Source organism: Mus musculus, chromosome 6, assembly GCF_000001635.26.
Source record: "Mus musculus strain C57BL/6J chromosome 6, GRCm38.p6 C57BL/6J".
NCBI classification, from domain to species: Eukaryota; Metazoa; Chordata; class Mammalia; order Rodentia; family Muridae; genus Mus; species Mus musculus.
Window position 1 is genome coordinate 126,562,673 of NC_000072.6, and position 25,325 is coordinate 126,587,997.

The 25,325-nt window shown below is 49.0% G+C and overlaps 1 long non-coding RNA gene across 1 annotated transcript; it reads right to left on the reverse strand.

Moving 5' to 3' along the window:
- Window positions 1–1,366: 1,366 nt before the first annotated feature.
- Window positions 1,367–25,233, reverse strand: Gm33449. Its single transcript, XR_378038.3, has 2 exons — window positions 13,404–25,233; window positions 1,367–12,481 (listed from the first exon to the last, which is right to left on the reverse strand). It is a non-coding gene; the product is annotated as a predicted gene, 33449 (long non-coding RNA).
- Window positions 25,234–25,325: the final 92 nt, after the last annotated feature.

The window sequence follows — 25,325 nt, forward strand, 5'->3', positions numbered from 1 at the left end:
CACCACATCAAAACGGAATATGTATGGAGCCAGGAATCAGACCCTGGCTAATGATGGTTGAAGCTCCCTGTATCTCTAAGGAAAGAAAAAAGTTGGGGAGCCCTGCTTGAGCACACAACAAATACCACACTGGATGGAATGATAACTCCAGTGTACTTAGGCTAGTTTGTGTACATTTATGGGAAAACAAGAGGACATTTTTAGTGTTCCAGATTTCTTGATGTCTATTTTTCATGTGTCCAAGGTGACTCTTTGATGTCTCTGTGTATTTGAGACGATAACTACATCCAGCTAATTCACATCTCTGTCTCTTAGCTTATGTGTCATAATGCTAAGAATATCTTAGGACATCAAAGTTCACAGTCACGTTATAGCCATGATCTCTGCTCTCTCCACCAGGCCTCTCCATCCTGTTTCACACTCAGAACTCACTAAAATATTGTTGCCAGTCCCACCTCCAGCCTGCTCCACATTCTGTACATGGGAGGAAAACTTTAGGTATCCAATGTAAATGGACTCTCTCTCTCTCTCTCTTTCTCTCTCTCTCTTTCTCTCTCTCTCTCCACCTCTCTCTCTCTCTCTCTCTCTCTCTCACACACACACACACACACACACACACACACTTTACCCTTTTCAATAGACACTATAATGATTCTAGGTCTTGCTACACTGCACAGAGTTAAAAGGAACACCTTGGGCAAGTGGTTCTTCAACATGCTAACTTCATTTCCTTTGGACACAGGCATGACCCTGGACTGGGATAATGTAGATCTGTTTTTAACTTGTTTTTAAAAACAAAACACTGCATATCCACAAGCATATCCATGTTCCCACCAACAGTGTCTGGCCTCTGCCTTCTCAGATCCTCAGCCATGCTTGCTAGCCTTTTTGCTCTTGATCATAGGTGGTCTAACAAATGTGTGGGGAGAATGCCTGACGTTTTGAGTTTATGTGTGTTTGGTGCCTAATGAGAGTACAGCTACCTCTTTAACTCCTAGAACCCAAGACAGGAGCAGCTACATCACCCTGTGGTCTCTTGCCTGGTTCTCGGCTCTTTGGGAGGTGCTTCTGTGTGTGCAATCACCAGATTTCACATCTTAGTGAAGAGGTGGGTGTCAAGTGGCTCTCTTAGCCACAGCTACATCCCTGCTGCTTGGAGCCATACTCTCACATGTAGGCACTCCATATTTGCTGAGTGAAAAGAAAATAAGCAAATAATTAAGTGGGTGAAATTCAAGACTAAGGCCTGGAGTGTGCCCCCACCTTGTGGCTCAGCTTGGATCTGCAACCCTTGGTGACCCAAAGTCAGTCTTCAAGTCTGGCCACCAGGCTGCCAAGCCTAGCAGGAAGTAGCTGTCGTCGTTCCTGACCCTGCCACGAGGGGGCAGATGTGTCCCATATTTTCAAGGCAACACCAGCCGCTCTGTCGCCCTAGCTGCAAAGGCACCTTGGGCATCAGGCTGAGGGAAATGTTAAATTGCTCTGCCAATATCCGTCCAGCTCAGGGACTGCTACATAGGTACTAAATGGGGCAGGGGTGGGGTGGGGTTATGAAATGGACATCTTGGGTCCTAACCCTAAGTGTGTTGGGCGCTGAAGTGAGCCTTACATATTCTGTTGTTGAGGCAGCGGGATCCCCTAACCAAAGCACTGAAGCCCTCTCCATGTTTTGATTCCAAGCAATGTCACCAAAATGGAGAGGTAGTGTTGAGTCAGCTCCTACACGTTGCTGCTTCCTACAGAAGGAGGCAGGATAACCAACCAGGAAGCTGCTGAGGCGTGGATTAGTAGCATGTGTTGTCTGGCTGGGCCAGTGAACTGTCCTGGGTGCCTGTGTCCTTGTCTCACTTCAGCTGGTCCCTCAGGCATCTCAAGGCAGGCGATGAACACAGTGATGCTGCATTTATAGGTCAAGGGACTGAGAATAAGAATGGCTAGTTAACCAGCTGATAGGCACTCCACTGGAATGTGACTGGGCTGGGATTGCAACCCAGGCAGGCCGTCTGGCTTCTGCCCACCGTGAGACTAGGGATTTGGGAAGGCATGAAGTCTGAGACTTAGAGGTGGCAGTTGAACACCGGGGGAGGTTGAAACATACAAACACCACTGACTGCCAAACGTCTTACCTCTTTTAATGCTCGAAGTCAATCTCTAATCTGACCAGGGACCTGAGCACATTCAGGCCCTTCATTCCCTCAGATGGGATGGAAGGAGCTAGCATCTGGGAAGGCCCCTTACCTCATCTCTGGAGGTGGAGGTAGAGGGGGAGGGCGATGCTGTCACCCAGCTCTCTGCAATCTGCCACACTCGGGGAGTTCTAGTCTCTATTGCTCTTTGGAAGTCACCTCTATACCCTTTCTCCCAGCTCCTAGAGATTCAATTCTGGCTGCTCCACTGTCCAGAAATGACAAGGGTGGGTATAAAGAAAACTAGACTGTGTGCCTGAAGTAAAATATGCCCTCAGCTGCTCCCTTTCAAGGGTTTGGGAGGACTAACTCAGACCTAAAGGGAAAAGCTTCAGGCTGGTCTCTCTTCCAGCGCGGTATCCCTCAGACCCTAGCTCATTCAGATGTGGAAGGGGGCAGGGCTCAGCAGAGGCCAAGGACAGGGACCTCGGCAGATAGCCTGGGTGAGTGCAGGCAGCTGGGCTCTCGTGAAGGTCAAAGTGGCAGAGAGGTCAGATGTCCTGAGAATGGAGGGCCTAGTCAGGCACGTTTCTGCCACTTAGTGGCTGAGAGGTAGGTGACTTCACTGTTAGGTCAAGGACAATGACATAATTTGTCACAGACCCAGAGAGCCCTCACTTCTTGGTCGCTGCCTCTAGAGTCAGGAGCAGCTTTTGTTCCCAGATGATAGAGTGGTAATAGGTACCTAGTCATATGGTTAGGGGCTCCCACTGAGCAAGGCCACTCTATCCTGCCACAGAGCCATTTCCTCTGCACTGACTGGCCTTTCTCCCTCAGGGAACCTAGCTTCTCCATCCCTGGTGCCTGTTCTGACCTGAGCTTGGGCCAACAGAGCTGTCCCTGCGGCAGCGACTGCAGAGAAGGCTTTGCAAGCTCATGCTCCCGCCTCTGTGGCACTGGAAGTTTCCACAAGGTTCTCTTGCTTGAAATAATGAGAAGTCCATACATAGGTTCTGCAGAACAGAAAGGAAGGGACAGGGTGGGAGAGCAGGCAGTATGTCTGTGTGCCATTACCATGGGTCAGATGGGCAGGAGCACTGAGGTGCCCACCTCTCTCCTGAAACACTGGCCTGACATTGTGAGCAAATGCATTTTGAAAGAGTGTGGGGTGGGGTGGAGTGGACATCAAAGGTGTCCAATCCTTGTCATCTGGGTGATGAAAACAGAGGCATGCCTGCTCCTTTCTCAAAATGAGCTCTCTGAAGCCTCTAGAAATGCAGGCCTTGCTTGCTGCAGTGTGACGGTCCATGGCACTCCTTTCCTTTCTGCAAGGAGAACTCAGGGACATCCCTCCCCTGTCCCTGACAAAGATGGCAATAGCCTCTGCCTCAGGGATAGAGGAAAAAAGGAGGTCCCCAGAGTCCACTGTGGCTCTCGGATAGCACGGTGTTCTGTGTCTTCAGAGGGTCTGGTCATCAGCTGGGGCTGGGTTTTCTCAGAGTAGAGGAAGCAAGATGACTCCTCAAAGGCTTTCTCAGAGTGTGAATTCAGTTACAAAATTAGGTTCCAAGTGATTTCTGATGGGGTGCGAGGGGGAGGGGGAGGCACCTAGGCACAAGGAAAAAAAAAATCTCATCCTACATGCCTCGGCATACCAAGACACCCTCAGGACTTCCTTTCTTCCAGATAAGAGTGGAGGGCAAAGGTCGCCAGCCTGACAGTTCTGTCGTCATCCCTACCAGAGACCAGGGGATGCTGATCTGCAAAGCCTCCCTCTAAGGGAAGCTGTGCTTTAGAGAAACAGGCGCGGAGACCTGTTACTTGATGTCCAGGGAATTGTGTGGTGGGACTTTGGTCTGCAGGGTGGCAGGGTTGAGAAGGACTGGGGCACCTTTAACAGTGTCTTAGAGGTTTACTGTTGTAAATAGACACCATGACCAAGGCAACTCTTATAAGAACAGCACTGAACTGTGGCTGGCTTACAGGTTCAGCCCATAATCATCAAGACAAGAACACGGCAGCATCCAGGCAGGCATGGTGCAAGCAGAGCTGAGAGTTCTACATCTTCATCTGAAGGCTGGCTTCATATGAGGAGACTGGCTTCCGGGCAGCTAGGACTAGGGTATTAAAGCCCATGCCTACAATGATACACCTATTCCAACAAGGCCACACCTCCAAATAGTGCCACTCCCTGGGCCAAACACATACAAACCATCACCGAGAGGTAGGAATCTAGGGGCTAGAGAGACAGCTCTATAGGACAAGTGCTTTTGAGCAAGCATGAGCATCACAGTCCAAACCCTAAGCACCCACAGAGACACTGGGTAAATAATCCCAGCACTCTGGAGGCAGATGGGGGGCGTCCCTGAAGAGGACCGGCTATCTAGACTATGTGTATGGGCAAGCTTTGGGTTCAAGTGAGAAACCTTGCCTTAATACATAAGATAGGGGTCCATCAAGGAAGATATACCCAGCATCCCCTCTGGCCTGCACATGCATGCATATTATCCATGTGTTCACTCGCATACGTGCAAACATGTAGGCACACAGGCCACATAATGCACACATGCAAAAATGGGGCTGTTTCTAGCAGAGGACCTCCAGGTCCATGCTGATGTGCCTTCCTTAGAAGCACTGAGAAGTTTCTCGTGGGTCTCTGGTTAGTTGTTGTGGGAAGGTTGTTATAAAAGCCCAGCTCCATCGCACTCTGTCTGAGGTGCGATCCTTCCTCCCCCTCATACTCCCGCCATCTGCCATGCGCTCTTCACCAGAGCCTGTGTCATGCTTTTCAGATTTTGAAAGCTCTAAAACTGGGAGTCAAATAAACTTCTCTTCTTTATAAAGTTAGCCTTCCTCGGCTGTTTCGTTACAGACACAAGAAGCTGACTACTACGTACAGGAGCCCTGGCCATTTACCTGGCCAGGGCTGACCTGGGATGATGGGAGGTTGGGAGAGAGGAACCATCCTTCCACTGGCTCATTCCATGTCAGAGAGGTAGAGGGCTGGGATACACTCCCAGACTGTCCCTAGGGTCAGAGCTGGCCTGACCTTTAGGATCGTGGACATAGCAAGCATGATAGTTCCGAGGCTCTGATTCTCTGTGAGATCCAAGCAAGCCAAACCTCCTCTGAATCTCATTGGTAACACCAGGCAATGCCCCTGGGTGTCCTGCTATGACAGTTCTTTGTTGTTGTTGTTGGCAGATCTCCCACAACCAACCCCCTCCCAGACAAGCCACTGCAGAAGGTTGGGAGGCAATGACCAAGTAAGCGTGGCCAGGTTTTGAAGACTGGCAGGCTCCCTGAATTATTAAAAACACAGTATTTCCTACCCTCCCGAACTCTTAGGCCCTTCGTTGGGAGGTTCTCCCTGACGCTAGTCCTCTCCTTCCTGTCTCAGTTGTATCCTCTCATTTCCTAGAAGGTGTATTCAGGATGAGACCCGTCCAGGTGCCGCCTGTCTGACCATGCCCAGGCAGGGCAGATGTCGGCTCTCCACTCACACAGCCTCTCAGTGACCCAGCAGAGATCGGAACACAGGTGCTGTCCATTTGGAGAGATGATTCTGATCCATGACTCCATCTCTGCGTCTCTCTGCGCATATAAACTCTTAAGCTCAATCAAAGGGGTCTTGTCTTGGTCTTTCCCAAATCCAAAAGGGATTAAGTATGAGAAGCAGAAAAATAGGACGAGGAAAGGAATGAAAGGGATGTTTTACGTGAGAAAATGTGAGCTTCAATCAGATCAAATGCCCCCCAGGCTGGAAACGGGGTCATCCTCATGCCCTGGGCTGCAGGGAGAAGTGCACCCTGGAGCCAGAGTGGACACTGCCAGGCCATCTGTTGGGTTTTCCCTGCATCCCATGCACACCGTGTGAGTGCCAAATCACACTTGAGGAGGCCACCTTATCTAAGTCTGGGAGGATCTGGGCCTCCAGCTATCCTGTAAGACCCCATGGCAAACAGGTTCTATGAAGACAAAGCCCAGAGAAGTCAAGACACTTGTCTAAAGCCACAGAGGAAATCTGTTCTCTTAGGAGCAGGACTCGGCACTCACACCATCCACTGAAGCCGTGATCACGCTCTGATGTCACAATGGTTTTCATGGGCTCAGAGGGGCACAGAACAAACTTGAAGGGCACTGGCACTGTTAAAGCGAAATCAGAAAGAGATTAGCTTTGGAAGAGTAGGGTAGATTCGCATAGCATGGGATTCATAGGAGAGATGAAATTTGAAGGTGGTCAGGGTTAGTGCTACTCCTTCAAGCTGTGTTTTATATGTAAGCACATGTGGACACACACGCTGAGACACAGATATCTTTGTTAGCATCTGTTGGTTTCACAGAAGTCTGAAAAGCACTAGCTTAGCCTGTAGGCGAGGCACATAGGTTCAGTCAGTCCTGGCATTGCCCTTTGGGACAGCTGTCTTAGCTCTTGCATAACTGCATAACTTTGGGCTCCACATCTGTAAAGCGAGAACACTGAGGGGCTGCATCGCAAAGGAGTATAAGAACATTCCAGCAAAATGGTGAAAAGACCACCGGACACAAAGGCAATATCAAATACTAAATACATAGAGGATGTTGCATATATGTGTTCATGATAAAGTCAAAGATACCATACATATATGGAGGTGTGTGTGTGTGTGTGTGTGTGTGTGTGTGTGATGTCTGTCCATACAGAAGAACCTGAAGCTGAAGACACTAGCTATGAGCCCTAGAAAGAATCCAACTGTATGTAAGAAGTAGGTGTTACTTGTCCTGGCCCCCTATATGCAAACCCTGCATTTCAATCCTGCATGTGGGCGTGTGCCCTAGTCTGCCACGCATGCCTGTGTTTGGAGGCTGAGTACCTTTGAGGACAAGGGACAGTTTGAGCTTCTTGACACAAAAGGGCAGAAGCTGAGAAGAGGGGGATCGTAAAGAAATGCCTGCCTCTTTAACTGCTCAGTGGTTCAGGAGTCAAGGCTCTCTCTTACTCCTCCTCCCCAGAGTACCTACATAGACCAGGGACATCGGCTGCCCTGACAGGACAGAGCTGAAGGACACAGGGAAGATGCTGGTACCACTGCAGCTTCGTGGTGGTGGTGGTGGTGGTGGTGGTGGTGGTGTTTACTTGTTTTCTGTGCAGAGTAAAACTCCTCCTGCCCCGCCCTCAGGAGGGAGGGAGGATGGAGAAGGATGCGGAGTCTCAGGATTTTTGCATCCAGGGATGTGAGTGGGTTTTATATTTAGCAGATGACTCACCTCCGAGCACATTAGTCACCGCCTCCCAGCTCCCATCCTGCAGGCGGAGTGCTGGGGATCACAGTGGGGTGAGATTAGACAAGAGATTGGGAGAAGGAGCTAGAGAGCTATGGGAAGGATGGTGGGACACAGTATGTACACAAGCAAGTACAAGAAAGAGTGGGGGGAGGGAAAGAGGGATGGAGGGAGGGACGGACGGGGATGGGGTGGACAAGACTCCAAATTAAAGGGTCCCTTAGAAGAAGGATGCTAAGTCAGGCCCAGCAAAGAAGTTCTGGAATGGTGGAGACTGACTCAGGCTTGCTTCAAGCACTCAGCCATTAAGGAGAGAAAGAGGATCCCAAGACAGAAGAGACAAAGACCCACGACACATACCAACACCTCTTCAAACCCTCCAAATGGTCCTCTACAGTGGGGTGCAAGCAGCTCACCAGCCTGAGTCTCAACGAGGGGCAGGCTAAGGCAGTGATGGGTGCCAGAGTCAATTACCATGGTGGAGACCAAAGATCCTGGATGGCCAATATCAGGAGATCTTGGGTTGCTTATGGACAATGAGGATTGGCATTCCAGCCACTCTCCTCCCTGGACTTCCTTTGCTGGGTCAAGATCTTGTCCCCAGCGGGGCCCACATGCTCCTCGTGTATATTCAGCCACAGACCCCCAAGTTTGCAGATGGAGCACTCACATATGATGTAATCTAAGACCCAGTCAAGCCTAGAAGGTTCTCTGTGCCTCAGTTTACCATTGAAACCCGAGTTGTTCACTTGGAAAGGACTATTTGCCTTATAAAACATCAGGAAAAGAACCAGATGTTACCATGACATTTTCTTGTCCAAAAAAAAAATCTGTTTCCAAAGCAGAGCTAGGCCAGAGGCAAGTCAAGAAAGCCATGCCTAGTCAGATCCCATGGCTGCAATATGGTGAATCCCAGTATTACAAACTCAATTCTTGACTTGCTCCATGGAATCTCATGGACGATACTATGACCCCGGTTCCAAGGATGGGAAACAGGGAGTTGAGAGTTCAGTGACTTAGTCACAAATGAGTGGCCAGTTCCCACTTGTCAGGACTTGAACCCAGACCTGTAACCCTAGTTTGATTTGTTGGTTTGTTTTTGCTTCTCCAAGACACCCCCAGCATCCTGTGGGTTACATCCACACCTTCCAGGGGCTGGCTTTCATAGTTACGGTGTGATTTCTCTTCCATACCATCCCTACTTCCCCTCTCCCTTCTATACATATGGCCCAAATTTTAGTTTTCAGTATGGTCCTGACTCTTCCATCTCTTCCCTCCATATCATGTGACTGTATCCTATACTTGGAAAAACCCAACCCTGCCTCAAGCTCCATCTCTCCATGTCCTGTCCTTGTCAGTCAGCATCCAGGCACTGTCAGATGCCTGGCAGGACCAGGGTTCTTGCTAGCTTCCCTCATCTGCCTGGACTTCGGGCACCTAGAGGACCATGGACGTATCATTGCCTGTTGCTCTGCATCCATCATAGCTTAGTCATATTCTTGCATCTAGAGGAAGAGTATTTCTTAACATGCAGGTTTACCATGGAAAGACACCTTCTGGGAGAGCCTCAGCATAAGCCGCTCTTCCTCAACTCACTTCCTATCCTGCAAGGCCTGCCCCACCCTGGACTGAGGTCAAGTGGTTCCATAGAAATGGAGAGTACAGTCCAACCAAGCATGTCCAGTTCTCCTAAGCCTACCTGTTACCCACTACCCCCGCCCTTAGCCAGCAGGACAATCTCCCGAATAGCAAGTTCATGGCCCTCCTTTCCCAACCCAGGTATATCCTGCTACTGCCAAGGACATCATTTTGATGGATCAGGTGCTATGAGATAAACAAATAATCAGAGACCAGTGCCAGAGGTGAGGGCAAAGGGTGCCAGAGGTGTCCTCCAGGAATCTTGGTTCACCTTCCTAATCTCTGCTTCGGTCACTGTATCTAGACATCAGAAAGAGCAGACATATCATAAACACTGCTGGAAGCATATTCAGTGAGATTGGACTTATTGAATGTGGTGAGCCAGGTGCCGGCTCATAAATCACATTTGTAGAGTGGCAGATAGGGAGCAAGATTAACTTTAATAGTACGAGTTGTGTGCGTGCAAAGAAATGAAGATGGCATGTTAGAATCACAGCCGCCGCTGTGTACCAGTCACTGTGACATGCATTGACCGTGTCTCCCTCTAATGGCAACATCTATATGATTCTAACACAAGAGTTAAGCTCAGGGATGTCAAACCATCCACCTGAAGTGACACAATTACGAGGTATATAGCCAAGACCTGCCTTGAATGGATGCTTGTTTTCATCTCCCCAGTTGAGAATTATTCCTTATAACAACCGTGTTTCAGGCCCCCAGAGAGACAAGGAGAGATTTGCTCTCAATTAAGGCACTGAAGGAAAAGAAGATAAAGAAACAGTAAGGTACCATGGAACCTTGGAGCATGCTCTGAAGTTAAAGGGCCAAAGCAGGGCAAGGTGGACACTCCTGCAACCCTAGGACATAGCAAGTTCAGAGATAGCTTGGGACATAGCAGGAAACTGTTTCTTTAAAAGTAAGTGGCTTCTCTTGAGAGGAAGCAGAGAAGAAAAAATGTTGACAGTTGTCACAGGAGGAAAGCAGAGATCATTATCAAGGCTCAACATAGCTTGTAGGTTATTAGGGAGGGACATACCAGAGATGGCATTGGCTTGGAGATTTGGCCTAAGAAAGGTCCCAAGGGAAGCAGGGGATGTCAAAGACCCAGTTTCTACCAGATGCACATGGATGTAGGGGTGAGCTTGCCCAGTTAATGTGACTATTTAATGTCTTGGAACAAAAGTGTCATGGCCCTTTCTTATGACAATACAGTCCCCAGATTCCAAGATTTGGAACAAAAAGAAGGAAATCCTCTTGTTTCATTTGCATGAACTGACTTTCTTAAAAATCTCCTTCCTGGATATCTGGAAGACGCTGTATGCCTAGCCGGGATTTCTCTTAAGGAAGAAGGAAGAAGATATTCCTAATTAGCTGGCTTCCCAGTCTAGTAGTCTGCTGGAACTTGGCTGGATGGCCAAAAACCTAATACCACAGTCACTGGGGGTGTAGCAGTGATTTTCTTGAGATGTGCCCTGGCTCCCCAAAAGTATCTGCATCCCCAGAGAAGCATACGACACCTGGTCCTCTGTGGCTTTGCCATGTCCTGTTGAGCACTTGGCTTGATGTAGGCAGGTAGTTCTGTTTTGGACGAATTTCTGTTGAACATGTTTACAATCACTAGAAGACACAGTCTGCCTTCCCTATTGCTTCATGGTTATTGTTTACTAACTTGTGATTAATTAATCATTACAAAGGCTGAACGGACCCAGGAGACGGAGTACCAGGGCTTTTTTGGCTCTCTGTTTTCTTCGTCTGGTCCTGGGTATGCCTTAGAGCTGCATTCATGGTATTCTACATGAGAGAAGGAGAAGGAAGGGAATTAAGTGGCCTCCGTTCTATTCAGGCAGCCACTGAGGTTTGGGTTGTGTGCGGTGGTCTGGCTTTGCCTAAGGTGCCTGAACATGATCCTGTTTTTAAAAAATGAGTGCAGCCATAGCCCCAGGAGCCACAGAACCTTCTACAACAGAGTTCTTGCTATCCTCACCTGACTCAGTCCTCAAAGCTTCCTGCTCGCTGGTTTAACTAGCCTGCTGGTTCTTCTCTTTCCATGGACTCTGGGGATATCAGAGGCCCAGCATGAGCCTGCATGCGTTTGTGACTGTCTGACAATTCATCCAAATCTTCTTTGCCTTGAATGCCACCAGAAGCCCAATATGCTGAGTACAGGATTTTCTTCCCTTCTGGAAGATTTGCTCCACTCAACAAAGGGAATTCTATCATAAAATACCCACCCTATCACACCTATATCACAGACACATTCTGGCAGAGTCTCCTATAGAACATCACCCCTGAAGCCTGAGAGCTCAGCCACAGGAATCCCAGCTCTCAAAGACATCTCACCAAAGTAAATATGGCTGTCTGCATGTCTACAGGCAGGTTAAATGACAGACCATCAAGGTTAACCCAGGGCCAGAAACTTGCAAGGCCTATAAATGGCATTCAGAGCTGAATCCCAGTACCACATGTGTCTCACCCCAAGTCCTTCAAGTCTCAAGGAAACTCTGTCTTCAATGCTCATGAACCTGTACAATTCAAAAGATGGCTATTGTGTTGCCAAATTTCAGCGGCTTGCTATAACAAAACAAAACCACGGAACAAAACCATGTGGGGGTTCTTGTGAGTTTACAGACAACCAGAAAAATTGATTATGCAGAATGGCACAGCCCCTAGCATTCAAATACAATCTCTTCATCTACGGGGTCACCAGAGGAAGCTGAAAAATATCAATGATGCCGGTATTTGTTCAAAGCTGCTTTCTGAAGTTTTGGTCAGCCAAAGGTAGGAGTGTGTGTGTGTGTGTGTGTGTGTGTGTATGTGTGTACACATAATACAAATACAACCAAGAATGTGTTATATGAGTGCATGTGTGTGTTCAGGAGTGAATGTGTGTATGTGAATGAGTTCCTGTGCATAGGTGAGTTATCTAAGTAAATGTGTTTGAATTGTCCACATGTTGAATGACTGTGTGCTTGTGAGCAGAAGAGTGTGGTGATAGGAAGAAGATGTCATGGTCCAGCCACCTGACTGATCCAACCAAAGCCCAGGAAAGGGATGGTTTGTAAAGAGTAACCAGGGTGGACGTGGGACGGAGCAACTGGTGCTAAGAACTCCCATAGAACCATGCACAACTCCAAGTCTGTGACTATGAAAAGACAGACTGGGCTGGGCTGATGAATTTGGGGTGGGGAGCCTTAAGCCGCAGCTTGGCTCTATCCATACCTACACTGAACTGCTTGGGATCGCCCTTTTGACCTTTCTCACAGCCCACATATCCTTTACACAGCCGTGCTTCTTCTCATGACTAGGGCTGTTCATCTCAGTTCTGTCCATAGGCCTCACCCTAGCGTGGGAGGGCTCACTACTCATAGGAGTTAGAGAGGGAAAGACTCTAACCTTCGGCCATCTGAGCCTGCATAAACAATGGATGTGTCGACCACAATGTCTTTGTACTCTTCTTTCTAAAATTCAGAAAGGAGTGGACAAATGGGAGGGTGAGTCACCAAATACTCATTTTAATGATATATAGAGACAAGGCAGAAAAAAAAATCACTAAATAATAGTCATTTTAATGACTGGCTTTATACCCCTGGGAATAGGGGTGGACATGTCTACGTACATGAACTATCACTTACAGGACAGAAACCAGCACCTAGGCCCTCCAAAGGAAGGCATCCCAGGAATTATCTGTAAGCACCAGATAACTGGGTATTTAGGCACAAGAATAAAAGAAACAGAGGGGTATTTTTTCCCTTGGTGGGTAGCTCATGCCAGGCCAGACCAGAGGCTGGAAGCACTGGCCCCTCAGGATTTTCTCATTCCTCTGTCAGGACTAAGATTTAAACCAGGGCGTAAACCGGATGCACTCACTCTGATGATCTCATTTGTCTCAATGTTTCTCACCAGAAACAGTAAGAAGGGAGAGCTGGGATGACATTCCATCGCACGGACTTTCCCTGTGTGACCTTGAATGACCAAATGTGGTTTTCTGTCTCAGTGAGCTAATCAATGGGCCATAGCTATGTTGGCACCTATATCTCTATGTCAAATCCATCATCATTAGATCTGGCTGCCTTTGACTCCTTAATGGCGATAAGGCAAGGGACACGGAATAATAAAACAGTTGTTGCCTGTTGCCAGCATTTTCACATCTAGTGGACGCTAAGAACAATTTTAAAAGCCTATAACAAGAATCCTCAAAGCACTATAGTCTAGGAATCAAATGTGATTGAGTATATAGGCTTGCAGACCCAGATAAAAGTAAGTGCGTCCATCCAGTAGATGCATGCCCTGTCCTCAGTAGCCTGGACTACTGTTTCCATCTGAGCAACACAGACCTATGCTTACCAAAATCCAAGACCTACAGGCAGAGAGAGGATTCACCTGCAGTCAATCAAGCTTCAGAGAGCTGCTTCTCTTGAGATCCTGACCCACTCTCTGCCAAGTCTGCTGTGTTCCATTTGGTCAGCTCCTGGACACTGCTTGGAGACATGACTGCTCTTCCTGCTCAGCCCACTCGAGGTAAGAGAATAAAGCAGATGATCAAGGTTTGGGGTGCTTATGCCAGAACTAGTATTCTGAATATCTGCGCCATTCTAATCTCTGCATGGGTAGTACACTGGCTTCCATGCCTCTTGAAGGCAGGGAAGCTTAGAACAGAAAGGTGACCTCCCTTCCTGAGGTCTCAGCCACTATCCAGAGCTGCACTGGCTGGTTCAGCACAATACCTGTGCTGACTCTCAGGTAAGGCTGAAGTTCACGGATATGCACCACCAAATGTAACGTGAGGAAGTTCTCCCTTTTCCCTGCTTCCTGTAGGTCACAGCCACCTATTAAAGCCACCTGGACATCAGATGAACAGCCTGTAAAGCAAATAACAAGGCCAGATGGAAGAGAGGACACTCATTGACTGTCACTGAAAGGGGAGGCATGAGGCCCCAGGGTCTCACCTTGCAGTAAGCTGTCTGCAAAGACACAGCCATGCTGCCTGTGCACCAGTTCCCCCAGGCTAGCCCTGAACCCCAGAAATACTTATTTAGAGCAAGGCTTCTCCCCAGTTAGGGCTGAGTCATTCTGTTCTGTGCCTTGGTAGGAATCTGTCAGCATCCTTGGCCACTATCCACTAGACTCACATGACTAAGGGTTGACAGCCAAAAACACCTGCAGACTCTGTCGGATGTTCCCTGGGGGTAGAAGGACAAAAGTGTCAGGGCCTTCTGGCCTAGGGCTCAGAGGTCACTGTGCAGTATGACTCTCCCTAGGCAGTAAGGACAAAGTGGGTGGCATCAGGTATCTAGGTAATTATGATAGGTCACACACTCTGGTCTGGAAGAACCTCTAGATTCAAGACGCAGTGCCTGATCACCACTCAGCCCAGAAACCTGAGCACCATTTCTCAGGGATAATTTCCTGGTCCCCTGAGCTGAGGCAGGAGACAGGTTAGACATCAACAGCCTGGACCTTCTAGATTTCTTGGGGGATTTATGGCACGGGCCCTTGTGATTTGGCATCTGTGACAAATGCATGAACCTGGATGCAGGCCCTCCCTTTCTTCAGACTGAAAAGAGGATGAGCTTTGCAGATAAGAGTATATAAGGGTAAGCAAGAGGGCCTGTGTGGTCTGCTTTGGCCCCAGGGTCCACAGTGCTAGCATGTAACATTGTCTCCATCCTTACACTCCTACTGCACCACTGCTTGCTCAATCTTACCCTGAGGACCGACCTTTTGACTGCCAAGGACTCACCTTCCAGACATCACCAAAGAGTAACTCAAGACACGATTGGACACTGATGTCTCAGGAATTGAGAGTGCCTATCTCCGCAGACTGTTGGCTGACAGCTATGCCCAGGTCGAGGATGGGGGTGGGGAGCAGATTGCTGGTCACTCCTTCCACCTCAATGAGGCCACCAGGTGTCCTCTGGGGAAGGATGCCACATGATGACAGGATCACAGCAGTAACTGGCTGGTGCTGAACAGGCTGTGTGGATCATAAGGTCCTGGGCACTCCCTGGGTCTTTCTGCTGGCCTTGCCCTTCAGCAGCCCTTGGCTGTCCTCAGCAGAAGCCATGAATCCTAGGTTCTTCTCCTTCCCACAGCAGAAGCATGTCAGGATGTTTTCATCAAGACATTTAAATGTAAGGGGAGTCACACTTGAGTCAAGTCTTTGTTTCCGGGAGGACCCTACTCTCTTCTTCTTGGCTACATGTTCCCCAGGTGTCTTCAGCCCAGTGGCGGCAATAGCTATTCCTAAAAGCTTGTTACAAACACACAAACTCAAGCCCCACCCAGACCACTGGACCTAAGCCCACCTTCTAAGAAGGTCCCTGGGCAGTGGGCTGCACAGTAAAACTCAAACACAAGGTGTTTCCTTGAAAATATGAACATCTCTGGGGCTGACTACAGCAAATGTGCCCTTTGTGACTTACCCCCATCTCTCCTACAATCCCACAAGTCTATCTTGGTCATAGACACTCCTGGAAAAGATGTCTTGCTGCCACTGGCTTATCCTAACAGCCCCCAGGATGCCAACAACTGGGTGGCTCTCTCTTTTTTCTGCTCTCTATCTTGCCCGCCACAACTGTGACTGAATTCTACTCGTGCAAGCCTTAACACTTGGCTATTCAATAAGATTTCATCGGCTTAACGACAGTGAGTCACGGGTCGCTTTATGGCTCGTTGCTAGTTATTTTCAGAGGAAAAGCCCGAGGCTACCACAGTAGAGACTGACCACACAGCCAGACACAGAGGCCAATACAGAATGAGCGGAAAACTCCATCCAGCTGATACAGTCGCTAGGAAGTACCAGGATTTCAGGCCCTCTCTTCCCCCATGCTACTGCCTCTGCTTGCAGAGGAGAGATCAGGGAATGTAGAAGCAACAGCTCCAGCTGGGGCTGGGGTTCCAGCACCCAGGCTCTGCGGTGTCAGTCAGAGAGAAATGGATCGCTGCCTGCAGGTGAGACCACTGGAGCCACACTCCATTCTTGGGGCCGTGTTGCTGGGCTGCCGCAGGCAGGATGCTGTGAGGACCTGGGGCTAAACTCATACAGGCCTGGGGCTCCATCCATGCCCGGGAACCCTCTGTGGCTTAAGAGGATGGCTTAAGAATGCCCTGCTGCAAACTGAGAGAAAAGAACCACGCTCTTTAAAATAACAGAGTGCATCCAGAGCTCTCAAACCTAAGCCCCGCCCCGGAAAGAGAAATGAAGCTCCTCCCACCATTCCATCCGGGTGCTTCCTTCTGACCCCGCCTCTCCTTCTGAAGTCACCTGCCTCTTAATCAGCCTGTGAGGACCCTTTAGTGTTTTATTGGTTTGTCTGTTGTAGGTTTGGGGAGGAGGGTCTCCCTACCTAGCTCCGGCTGAACTTCAGGCTTGTCTAGGACAGGCTCCCCTGTGTGAATTAATGAAGTGTTCCTTTTCCTGGGCTCTGCAGTGGTGTCCTGACACGACCTTCTGCATGTAGCCTAGCCTCCGCTGCAGTTGTTGGTGATGGAGTTGGTGCCACAACTCCAAACTTTATTCCACACTCACCTGATACCTTAGCAAGGTGATTTAACCCACAAACCTTGGGTGAAAATGGGTACAATAACACTTATCTCTTAGGAAATGAAGTCAAATGGGGCAACGGATACATGCCACGCACATAACATACCACCTGGCACAACTGTGTGCTCATGCAGTCACTGGCGCTAAGCTGCCATATTGTCACTAATGGCATGACCATGAAAGCCAGAAACCCCAGTGGTCACTGGCCTGTGCTCCTGGGTGGAGAGAGAGATCTTCAAGTCACCTCTGACCTTGGCAATGTGTTATTTGTCAGCTTGACAAAATCTAAAATCAGCTATCGGATTGTTCTTACTACATCAGCTCATGTGGGGAAAGCCTGCATTCATTGGGAGCCAGACCCCTCCTCAGGCAGTATAAAATGGAGACCAGGAGCATCGCAACGGTCTCTGCTTCTTGGCTATGGGTTCAATGTGAGCACCCTGTTTCACCAAGCCCCTGCAGCTTATCTTCCCTGACATAATGGACTGAGCATCAAAATGCTAGCCAAAGTGATCGTTTCTGAAGTTGTTCGGGTCAGGGTGTTTTTATCACAGCTACAGGAAAAGAAACAAGTTACCGTGAGTAATCAGGTGTTGTCACACAGTAACTCACCTCATGTCGTCCTGAGGCGTGGAAGGGAGGCGGATAAAGATTCTTATTGGTTGCTCCCACAACTAGAGTACCTAGCTCTCACCAAAAGGCTCTGGAAACCTCAATGTGCTTATTATTTAAGAAAATGTGTCTTCGATGTTCTGACGTTTCCATACTGGAATCAAGGCTACTGGTTAAAAGGGCTTAAGAGTTAGGAGATGGGAGCCCAGGGCTAAGCTAAAACATGAATACTAGAGATATTCAACTTTGTATCTGCAAACTAGGAGCTGGTAGACAGAAACCGTACCAGCTATACGTCCATGTTTGGGGTGGGTCTGAGTAGAGTCTCCCATGTCTCTGTGTCACTCCTAAGATGTCTCCAGGACATGTTTGTGGCAGGCTGTGTAGATTGTGTGTTGGAGCTGAGTCAGAACTTTGGGGGGTTGTAACAGAAGAAACAGGAAAGAGCCCAGCCTCCTGTAGAAAGGTGGGGAGGGGCTCGAGATCTGGAGGAATCAGATGATCTCCAGGATCCTAGGAGAGAGATTCTAGGAAGGAAATCTGCATTGGCATCTCTATTCAAAGCAATACCTTCAACCCAGGTCATGAAACCTACATGCCCGGAGGCAGAAAGAAAGAAATACTAGTTTCTGTTCTCTACCTCAGGGGAGACAGTGGAAACCAAACTGCATATAAATGTGTGTGTGTGCACACGCACACACACACACACACACACACACCTCACTCACAGATAAATCTAAGCGATGGCTCTCTGTTAATAACAATAAACAATTTTCTGGCAAGTGAGAAGTCAGCGTGACTGACAGAAACTGCACAGAGTGACAGCTGGGCTCCTCTACCCTGCCCTCTACAGTCCCAGTGAGCTCATCATCTGCCACCAAGACCATTTGTTCTGAGGCTGTACCAGGAGCACCATCCAATGAGAGGCATGTCACCAACCTGAAGATCCTTCCTTGTACACCCACAGGGAGAAAGCGCTCCCTCAGAGCTGGACTCACATAGTGTCTACCTTTTGAACCTGTACATTTGCAATGACCTGGACAGTTTGAAGCCTTCTCCAAATCTCAGCTTTCCCCTGTGGGAGGGACCATGAGGAGGGACACTGGAGGGCTCATGTAGAGAGCAGCTGATTGTCACTGCATTGCCAGTGTCAGTGACGACTGCACAATCATGACCGTGGCTGGGTCTGTGGGATGCTCTAAGTCTATCCCAGATTCCTGACCTATAGCTTGACTGCATCTCCTGCATCTCACGCCCCTATATTGTAGGAGTCTTCCCATCACTGAGACTTGTTGTGACTTCCCATCCATGGCTTTTAAGAGTGGGCAACTTTTCTGCATTATCCCAACCAAAACACAAGAGCCCCCTGCTCCCCCCTGCACTGCATCCAGAATAGACCCCCAGCCTGCATGGGGCTGTGGTAAGAATGAACTCCCAATCCGCTGAGATTCCAAAGGCTGTCCATCACTAGAGCTGAGACAATACATTCCAAGGAGACTGAGCTTCTTGCCAAGGCTCAGAAACTACGAAGCTCTTGGCTTTGAGGGGGCATCTTCTTCTGGAAACTCAGTTTCCCATTCCTTAGCTAGATGGTCAGTACTGTGTCCTTCCACCCCAAAATGCCAAAGATGATGGGTGGAGGCTCTCTAGTCAACCACCACCTGCCACTGAAACACGAACTACTGCTGAGAAGCCCCCCAGACAACCCGGCTGGTCATTGCTAGCCCAGTTCCTCGGGGCGCCCTTTGTGCAGAGTCAGCAAGCACAGCAGAGCTATGGGCAGACCTCAAGAGCTGCTCCACTAGTGTGCCTAGTGGCTCAGTTGTACAATGACAGCGAAGGCAACAGAAGCAACGGAAGCAGGCTTTCTCAGGACTCTTTCCCACGCATCATCCTTAGGACCGGTGACTGTGAAGCTATCTTAGCATCTGTGCTGCTCACATCTTAGTCTGGGACCCTGGCCTCCCCTGGAGTTATGCAGTGCACAGCTGGCACAGCAGTGGGTGGCGGCCTTGGCTCTGATGTGTCTTCCGTGAGTGCCATGCGTTCTCACACCTCCCTGTTTCTGTGTGTGCATCTGCCATTGCCTGGAATAACTCTTCTCATTCTCCAGCTGCACAGCTCTTGCATTCTCTCAACGGCTGCCTGAAACAGCTCCTTCCCTGGGACCCCTCTCTGATCCTGAGCACAGAGTCAATTCTTTATCTCTCCTTCCCAGCCCCCAACCCAGTATCAGTCACTTGGTTAATTATTTAATGCCTCTCTCTCCTCTACTGAATTGTATTTCTAGGTTCTATGACCTTGCCTGGGTGGCTTTGAATTCCCGGTGCCCTGGTGTGCCAGCCTTATGATAATTTTTCAGTGAATTCTTGTGAACTGCGGGAGCCAAGTTTTCTTTTTCTTGATTCTCTGAGTCAAATACACTGACACCAAGATGTATTTTTGAAAACCAAATCACAGGCTTGCTACTGTGGTGCCTATTTGTAATTCCAGCTCATGGAAGGCAGAGGCAGGAAAACCAGAAATCCAGTCATTTCATTGTTGTCTATATAATACATGTGTGTGTGTGTGTGTGTGTGTGTGTGTGTGTGTGTGTGTGTCCCTGTTCCTGCCCCTTCCCATGCCCCCTCCCCCGCCCCTTCCCCACAAAGAATCTCAGGGTGATGTGGAGTCAGATCATGAAAATTGGTAGGGCACAAAATCATGGCCACCATTGCAGAGAGACACACTGAAATGTGGTATCTATAGTTCATTGACACTTAACAGATCTCCCAGAAGGCCCACTCTGTAGGCTGGCAGCTGCCACCATTGCTCCTAATTAGTTTTCTCATCCCCAAGGGCTCCGAGATGAGGGCCAACCACAGAATATGAAATATCTGTATGAAAGGAGGCTAAAGGACCATTCGTCATCGAGGTTTCCGTCAAGGTCAAGAACAGAGGGAGATAACCCCTGTAAATGGTGAGAGACTGCAATAGGCAAAGGTGGAGATCATGTAGCCAAATGGCTTGGGCATGAAAGACACCAAGGACACCCCTCCCTCTCACTGCAAATGCAGCCAGGGCAGTGGCCTACAACCTCAGAGCAAAAGAACACTTGTGTATTCTCTGAACTCAGAGATACTGTGCTGCAGTCACTAGAGAAAGCAGTCTCCAAATGAGGACCAGAAGCAATAGGTGGTTTATGGTCAGGTCTCTGGTGATTTGCATAACCATGTCCATAAACGGTTGTCCCTACTCAGTCGCTCTTGGTCAGCTTCGCTGTCCCATCATTCTTGAGATACGAACACCCCAATGTTTCCCTGATGTTCAGTTGTCCTCCCTACTCATCGATCCCTGAATCCCCAGAGTCAGTGAGGATGCTGCCTGGAGAAGTCCTCGGGACCCATGGAGCTAGTGAGCTTCCTACCTGACCAGCCATGCCTAGTCTCACTGAAGCGCCCCCTGGTGGTCATGAGCAGTTGTGCAACCCCACCAGCATAGGGTCTGATGTCCTGATCTTCTCTTCCCATAGATTGTGAACTCCCTGAACAGCTGTGTCCCCAGAGCCTATGTGTGTAGTTAAAACTCTGACCTTTCCCCAAAGATCTCTGACTTCACCTGCGGTTTCTATGAGGAAATCAAGAAGCCCTTGGAATATCCCACTGTCATGTAGATCTTTGCTTTGGGGAACTGGGGTATGATTGGTGGTGTGGGTTTTGAGCCCTAGCAACAGTGTTATGTCAAGAGGAATTTGGAGGTCACATTGTGTCCGTTTACATTGTACAGGGAGGGGGGAGGTTGCTACAGACTGATATGAGCCACACAAGAGGTCACCTGTGCTCATGTGGTTGGAACATGGATGAAATGCTTGGACACCAAAGTGGCTTGCTGTCAGTCCTTAGAGTCCCCCTGTGTCATCATGCATTGACATCAGGAAGGTTGTGCTACCCTGAGTCAAAGGAGCAAACACTTAGAAGTTCCATGTTCAGAACTCTCATTGGGTTCTACCACGAGTGTCTCTGTGGCTGATCAACCCTAGCCCATTTCCTATAATATACCATCAAAAGGAGTATGACAGCTGTCACGGGGCCCCATGAATCATGTTAGTGAGGAGGTTCTGGGGACCCCTGGACTAGTAGTAGTTCAGCAATGGGCTTCTATGAACTGCAGCTCCATGTTGACTCAGGGGTTCTCGTCTGTTGAGGTAAGGAGGTACTATTCATGGGTCTCCCCTTCTTGGACAATCTAGGTGAGAGCGTTACCCAGTCCAGCAAGCTGGGAAATAAAGGCCTGGGAGGCTCAGGCTCGGCCTGCTGCCTCTCATCCAGATACTTACGAGGGCCTTTCCTTCAGAAGAGAGAACTAGCCCCTGAGTATAGTTTCTCAAGGGCAGTGGTTCTCAACCTTCCTAACGCTGTGACCCTTTAATACAGTTCCTCATGGCGTGATGACCCCCATCCATAAAATGATTTTCATTTTTATTTCATAACTGTCATCTTGCTACTGTTATGAATCATAATGTTAATACCTGATGTGCAGGATATCTGCTATGCAGCTCCTGTGAATGGGTCATTCGGCCCCTGAACCACTCCAGACGTCTCTAGCCTGTTGTGAAGGGTTTGAAGGTAAGCGCCTCCCCTCACGTCCCCAGCTGTGATGTATTTGGAGAGCACAGGTGATGCTTTTCTGGGAGCTTCCCCCTGACCCAGGGACTGTAGGCAACAGAAGATTCTACTCTATGGCAAGAGCACACTCGTACGCTTCCATCTGAGATGTGGCAATATTAGGAACCTGTATAATAGCAGCAGGGGGAGGTGACAGCACTCTTTCTACCACACACCCCAAAGCCTCTGCCTTCACTGACTTACATAATCTCCACAACTCCATGAGGTGAGTATGTTATTATTCTTGTTCTCCTGAGGAGAAATTTGTGTGGTAGAGAGAGATTAGTGACTCATTCAAGGTCACAGAGCAGGTAGAGAACAAAATCAAAGCTTCCAGCTAGGGCTCTTTAACCCTGAGGCCACACTCTCAACACAATTACACACACACACACAGACACACACACACACACACTTCCTGGAGTTGTGTCTGTTATGAAACTATGAGCCCCGAGCCTCTAGATCCTCTCAAGTCGTGGGCCATATTATTTAGAACCTTTACTGTATTAGGTTAGCCTCTAAAATATTACCATGAGGTGACCATTCTTAACCATCAAAAATGCTGATTTTGTGTGGTTCAGTCTAAAACCGTATGTTAGGCTAGGCACAATCTATTTCATCTCAAGGACAGAGGAAACATCATCCAGGTGGGTGGCCAGTCTTTCAGCCTTGGGGCCTCCCACTGCCTAGTTACCTATATGCTACCCTTTGAAAGTGCGGATGGTCCATGAAGCACCCAAAGTCATCCTGTGACATTGCAAAGACAGGTTACATAAGATGAGTGCTAATAGCTGAGAGGGCACGAACACTCTTGCAAGCACAGGATCTGTTAAAAATTTGTAACTCAAAAGACCAGGCTCAGACAGCTCAGCAGCAGAGCACGGGCTCTGGGGTGCATCCCTAACACCATCAAAAGAAAATGAAGTAAACCCAAGACTTGGTTTGGGTTTTCAGCTCTGCCCTTCAACATCTATGTGACCTTCTGCGTTTGACTTGGCATCTCCAAGTTCAAAATTCTATAAAGGAAGGGAAAGAGGGAGAGGGGATAGGAGGGAGGGTGGGAGAAGCTGCTCCCTGGAGATTGCTAAGGAACCATGGTCCCACGGCCATGCAAAGGCTGTAGGATGCCTTGTGAACACGTTGCCCAAATCCTCTCTGTGCAGAATGACCTTAGGTTATGTCACATCCCGACAGTCGCTGTCAATGTTCCCTGTCCACCAGTATTGCTAACTTTTCAGGAAAGTCTCCCATTCAAGTGCCACCTCGCCTAGTTGCTTGTGCCGAATGCCTGGTGTCCTGCTGTGCATGCCCTGAGCAAGGCCAGACCCAGCTAGGCAGTTACATGGGGAGTAAACTGAAGCCATGCAGTGCCTGTCATGCAGCCTTCCTGTCTTCCTGTTCCACCCCTGTGCCTGGAGAGGGAGAGGGGAAGAGGGTCGACACACATCCACCCCTCTTCCTGGCCTCCGTCCTGGAGAGAGAAATGCGGCTCCATCTCCACAAGCCAAAGGAACAGCTTGTGCTGCCTGAGCAGGCGAGCGCCAGGAGGGGATCTGAGTCATTCTGACAGCAAGGAAGGCACTGTGCCAGCCATGCAGAAGGCACTCCTCTAGGGCAGGACAGCCGACATCAGGGCAGGGAGATGGAGCTCCCAAGCAGAGGGCTCCAAGTTGGCTTTGCGGCCACCTGGCCCTTGGAGCACACAAGAGCAAAGACTCCCTTTTCCCTATGTCCGTGTCCATGTCCGTGTGTGTGTGTGTCCGTGTGTGTGTGTGTGTGTGTGTGTGTGTGTGTGTGTGTGTCTCCTTGTGACACAAGGAGCACTGGCTTCCCTTATAGCATGGATCAACTACACACCCTGCTAAGTGACCATGGGCCTTCTGTCCTCACTGGACTGTGGTGGGTCACATTGTCACACAAGGAAGAGACAACACATTTCCACTTCCTACCTATACCTCCCAGGATGACTGCCCTCCCAAACACACACAGGCACACACACACAGGTACACACACACACCCACCACACATCCTTTAATAATTTCACACAAACCATTTTTCTCATGCTTCCCCCTTTCCTAGGTAAGGCTTACATGCTTGCTGGAACCTTTGTTTCCCAGGTGGCAGTGCCACTCGCAGAGGTTATAGAATCTTGGGGGCATGAGGCTTAGCTGACATTATGGGTGGGGCTTGAGGGTTTGAGCTTGGTCCTCTTTCTATGTCTTATTTCTGTTTCTTGCTTCAATAAGATGTGGCAAGCTTCCACCCACGGCATGATCCCACAGTGGCCATGAACTCCAGTATGCCTTCCCTGTCAGTCAAAATGCATCCTTGCTTCTGTCAGCTATTTGATCACAGTGAGGTGAGCTGTCATCACTCAATGACGACTGTGTGCTGCATTGCTTCTTTTCCTGTGACTTAGTAGCGTTAGAGCCAGGAGGTAGCTCTCTGATTCTTAACCCCGACTCACTGTAGAAGCACGAACAAAGATTATAAAACAGTTCCTGGGTTCTACCACAGGGTAACCAACTCAAGTTACAGGCAGGGATGTGTTTCCCAGACTCCCAGAATATACCATGTCTTAGGACCTGCTGGCTCTAGATGCTCACACATCTTCCATGAAGGCACATTCTGTTCAGAGACAGGCCAACTACTACCTTAGCTCTCCAATTGCTCTACCTACCTAGTGAAAGGTCTTCCATAATTCTAAGCCCAGCCCTAGTCAAATATTGTGTGTTTGCCTCATCTCTAGGCCACTCTGGTGTCTGTCACAGTCCTGGCACCTATTTGAGACTTTGATGGCCCCTTGATGGTCCACATGGAGCCCACCAGCTTCTGAAAAATGTGTAAGGAGGAAGCTTGCTTTATTGCCCAGTCTCCTCATTTGTTTGGGGCTTAATATCAGGAGAGACCACCTTACGAGGACTGAGTGAAGCCATCTTCACAATAGCTATCAGGAGCGGCAACAGATTACATTCCTGATGTGTCCTGGGGTCCAGACAGGTGGAATAATGAATCACCCACACCCAGTTGTGTGGATGCTCCCGCTGCCTCCCAGAGGATACATGTCTATAGCAATGGGTCTTTGGAATGGAGAACTGTGTCTGAGCCCAGGGTGGGTGAGCATGGGCAACAGAACACTTCCACCACACAAAAATGCTTGAAGGCCCAGATGGTATTCATTAGAGAGGGAGTCAAGCCAGCACAGGACAGCAGCCTTTTCCCTTCCCCCAGCCTCAAGGACAGCCTGGGAAAAACCAGGTCCTCCCTTCTTGGAATGAGTGTCTGCTGCTCCTTTTTAATTCTAAATCTCTCAGAGAAGGACATTGCTTCTCAGTGCCACCACTCAGAAGGGAAGGGACAGCCTCTCTCTCTCTCTCTCTCTCTCTCTCTCTCTCTCTCTCTCTGTTTTATTGGATATTTTCTTTATTTACATTTCAAATGTTATCCCCTTTCCCAGTTCCCTATGCCCCGGGGTCCCCCCCCATCCCTGCTCCCCTTGCTTCTATG